Raw genomic sequence first — 4,745 nt, 5'->3', positions numbered from 1 at the left:
CACTTCATAGGATGAGAAAGAGAAACAGCTCACCAAGAGGTTACAATGTTAAACACGCACCAACTCTGCTTGCTCAGCTTCCGATTAGTTTGCACTCTATGATTCTCCACTTCCAGATTTGTGTTCAAAACAGAAGCCATGGCATTACTTTCCTGAATGATACCTGGCATTCCAAATGAAAAGACCCATTGCCATGATACAGTAATGATGTGGCTATATTTGGCATTGTGCAGGGATAACTTAACGAGGTGTGGCTTGACAAGCATCTACATCGTATGATATGTTTACCGTAATTGCAGTCTCCAAAACTTTTCAAGGAAAAAGGCAGCTGTCTGTCGGGTAACAGAGATGTCAAATGAAAGAGAGACGGTTCATGAAAGGCAGTTTATTAATATATATTTCTGTGTCTGACACTTTCATTAAGCTTTGGGCCAAGTCCCTTGGCTGCACTCCTGATGAAAAATTGCATCCTGCTTTGTGACTTTCAAAATCTCAGGTGCAGATGTGCCAGTCCCATTCCTAAGCAAAACTTTACAAAAAGTTATTTGTTCAAAGAATAAAAATCTGTTTGGATTTATTAGGAAAGATAAGGTTGCGCTTGACAGCAGGTAAAGGGTACACAATGAATCATGGAAATACCCCATAGAGAGTTTCATACCCCTTATTATTATACTGCTTCATTAGAGATTTTAAGCTTGCCTAATCCCAAAGCAAGGAACACTACAATTAAAAATATATAAAATGTCAAGCAAATAAAACAAAGCGAGTATGAAGGCACCACACCGCCTGGTTAACAAAAGCCAGACTATTTAAATAACAATAATCTCGTTGTGTTAAGCGTACATAGGAAGAGGCTTCAACAACAGACACAGATAAAATCTTCCATCCATTCCTACGAGAACAGGGATGGGGGAACCTTCAGCCCATGGGCCTAATCCGGCTCATGAACCTGTTTCAGACAAATCATGTCCACCTGCAGGTGGGGGGCTTGGTCGACTGGCAGTGCCTGCAAAGCCCCTTGCGCGGAACTTATCCTGACAACGAGCTGCTTGTTGGGCAATTGGACACGACACAAAGTGCTTAGCAAACCCAAACAGAGGACTTACAAAGCCCCTTGTGTAGCACTTGAAAAGCACCACAAGGTCCTTTCCAGATTCCATTTTCTTTCTCTCCAAAGGAAGCAGTTACTATTCACAGTGCTTCCCCCAGCACAAACTGCTTTCCCTGCAAAAGGGGGAAATGCTCCTAATTGCCCCTCTGCAGAGACTTCAAAGGGGCTTCCTCTAACAGAGCACCATCTGATTGTTGCTTAAAGGGCCCCCCTTTGATTAGTGCTGAGAGCACATCTTCCAAAGAATTTTGACATGTGTCAATCACCTGGCGTCATTATGGTGTCAGCTGGTTCTCAGATAGATGGTTCCACCTATTTGTCAAAGCTGATCTGTGGCAGGTGAAGGAGACAAACATGGATAAATCGCATAGCCAAAACGTAACAAAAGAAGGCAGACTACCCAAAACATTCTTTGAATTGACTGACAACATGGACTTGATTGACATCTGGAGAACAAAGAACCCTCTAGGAAGAGAAGGAACATTCTTTTCTGAAGCCCAACTGACTTGGACAAGAATCGACCAAATCTGGACAACTAGAGGCCTGGCACCCAAGATAAAAAAAGTGGAAATCTGCCCAAAGACCTGCTCCGACCATAATGCTGTAAAGATGGATATGAGATTAACGCCAACCGGCTCCTTTAGATGGAGGATGAATGACAATTTGTTTAGAAATCAGGAGATCAGTAAAAAGGCCCAAAAAGTTTTGAAGGACTATTTTGAAATAAATTTGAACACTACGGTGGAAAAAAGAATTGTCTGGGACGCAAGTAAGGCGGTTATGAGGGGGTTTCTGATACAGCAGAATACTATTAAGAAAAATGCACAGAATGAGAAAAAGGATAAGATTTTGGAGAAAATTAAAGAAGGTGAGAAGAAATTAAGATCGAAACCGAAATCAAAGGAGATCCTAAGAGAAATTAAACATTATCAAGCACAATATTCAAAATTGATAAATCAAGAAGTGGAATGGAAAGTTAAGTTAATGAAACAAAGATCTTTTGAATCGGCAAATAAATGTGGAAAGCTGCTAGCATGGCAGCTGAAAAAGAGACAAAAACTGAACACAGTAACAAACTTAGAAATTGAGGGAAGAAATATTCAGAACCCAATGGACATCAGAAAGTGCTTCCAGAGATATTTCAAGCAATTATATACACAAGGGCCGCAAAACGAATCAGAGATAGAACAATTTTTAAAGAAGAATGGATTACCAAGGTTGTCTCTACGGAACAGAACAATCCTGAATTATAAAATAACACAATCAGAGATCGAAGAGGCCATTCAGAACATGCAATTGAGCAAATCTCCAGGGCCAGACGGGCTTACCTCCAAATACTACAAGACATTGAAAGATTATTTGATACATCCATTAATGGAGGTTTGCAATGAAATTATGGAGGGGAAGAAGGCACCGGAGTCATGGAAAGAAGCTTTCATCACATTGATACCCAAACTAGAAACTGAAAAGACACAACTTAAGAATTACCGCCCTATCTCCCTCCTAAACGTGGATTACAAAATATTTGCAGACATTCTAGCAAGTAGACTTAAAAAAGTTTTAAATGAAGTAATTCATAAGGACCAGGCAGGCTTTCTCCCAGGTAGACATTTGTTTGCTAATACAAGGAACATTATTGATATTTTGGAACTCTTGCAAACAAACATCAATACAAAAGCAGTGTTGATATTTATAGATGCGGAGAAGGCCTTTGACAATATTTCTTTGAAGTTCATGAAGAAAAACCTGGAAGGGATGGGAGTGGGACGGGGGTTTCAGAATGGGATAGAGGCAATTTATTCAGAGCAAAAGGCAAAACTGATAGTGAACAATGTGGTGACAGAAGAGTTTAGAATTGAAAAAGGTACACGACAAGGTTGTCCTATATCCCCTTTGTTATTTATATTGGTCCTGGAAGTGCTCTTAAACATGATCAGAGGAGACCGGTTGGTGGAAGGTATTCAGGTCAGAGCGAAAGAGTATAAACTTAAAGCATTTGCAGATGACTTAGTATTGACTTTACAGGAGCCAGAGTCTAGTACCAAAAGGGTTTTGCAACTGATTTATGAGTTTGGTCGAGTGGCGGGATTTAAACTTAATAAGCAAAAAACCAAGGTTCTAGAAAAAAACTTGACTTCTTTAGAATCAGAAAGGTTTCAGAAAGAGACAGAATTAAATGTGGTTTAAAAAGTAAGATATATAGGGGTAAACATAACAGCGAAGAACAGGAACTTATACAAAGATAATTATGAAAAATGTTGGTCTGAAATCAAAAGGGATCTAGATGTTTGGTCAAGATTGAAACTTTCCTTGTCAGGTTAGAATTATATATAAAGCCTGAGTTGGTTACTGGTACCATCACTCACCTTGCCAGCTAGACAAAGGAGGAGATAGTATCTAGTGTGTGCTCACAACTGCAGCTTTCTAGAAGGTCCTGAGTGGTCTGTGCAGACAAAATCCCACAGAAAGATTTCATGATGGTGAAAGGGAGAAATTAATGCTGGAGTAAGTAGGGGGATAACAGAAACATCTGGGTATAAAAGACAAGAGCGGAAAGGCACTGGGGGAGACAGCTGAGAAGAAAGAAAGAAAGAAAGAAAGAAAGAAAGAAAGAAAGAAAGAAAGAAAGCATGTCTGGCTGCAACATGGTTGAATCCTGCTGCAAGGCAAGGTCATACTCCCTGTAGCTGGAATGAAAGGGCATCTGATAGGTAATGGCTGTATCGCTGGAGAAAGAGGGCCATATCAGATCTTAGTAGTCAGAGCAGTCCCACTAAAATTTAGAAACATGAATACCTTAGGTCTATTAATTTCAGTGCATGTAGTGTTAGTACGATACAGCCCAGATGGGAGTTTTCATTTCAGAGAATCGGAGGCATTCTAGAGGAAGGATCATTGGGTGTGGTGCAAATGCTTGTCCTGCTTTTTCCTTTTGGGAAACAGGTTTGACAGGGATTTTGCATTGTTTCAAAAATCTGTCAAATGTGTTTGACAAGAGGTGACAGCAGGACAAAAGAAATAGGAATGCATGCCATGGGAAAAAGTTCTCTCTCAAACCACTCCATTTTCTTTTTACAAATAGTGTCCAGCCCAGGTTTTCACATCTAAATGATTCTCTTTTTACCAAACCATGACAGTTTCCAATCCCTGCTGGAAAAGGAATCCCAAATCAGAAAATGAAGAGGCCGTTTTAACCCAGCACATGCCTGTGTGACATCGTATCCAGCTCTTGCCAGGATTACATTCATTGCGTTTCCGGAGCATGATTATTTGCTGAAAAGACGTTATCAGCTTTCCAAGTCATGCTTGGCCTTTTCCCAGCAGAAATCCCACGTATAAGCATGAGAGTATAGCTATAAGTCTGAGAAATAAAATGCTTAGTGACTGAATAAAGCAGAAGCATAAGTAGTAAACAATTTCACCGAGCATCTTCATAAGCAAAGGGAAGAGATTAAAATGTAACAATGAAAATGGACCCCTCCATACCCCACAGTCATGATTATGGTTAGGATTATCAAAGCAGCAATGCAAACCACAAATATCTGGATATGCTTCAATGAAATAACGGAATAAGCACGTGCATTACTTAATTAGGACACAGTTGCCAGAGCCTTTTTATTGATTTACATTTAAT

At 39.9% G+C, this 4,745-nt stretch overlaps 1 long non-coding RNA gene across 1 annotated transcript; it reads left to right on the top strand.

Moving 5' to 3' along the window:
- The first annotated feature begins 3,431 nt into the window (after positions 1-3,431).
- On the top strand, positions 3,432-4,504 carry LOC307215626. Its single transcript, XR_013838596.1, has 2 exons — positions 3,432-3,616; positions 4,249-4,504. It is a non-coding gene; the product is annotated as an uncharacterized lncRNA (long non-coding RNA).
- Positions 4,505-4,745: the final 241 nt, after the last annotated feature.

Source organism: Podarcis cretensis, assembly GCF_951804945.1.
Source record: "Podarcis cretensis genome assembly, chromosome: 5".
NCBI lineage: Eukaryota > Metazoa > Chordata > Lepidosauria > Squamata > Lacertidae > Podarcis > Podarcis cretensis.
Note: the sequence above shows the minus strand (reverse complement) of the source record. Positions and strands in the feature narration are given on the sequence as shown.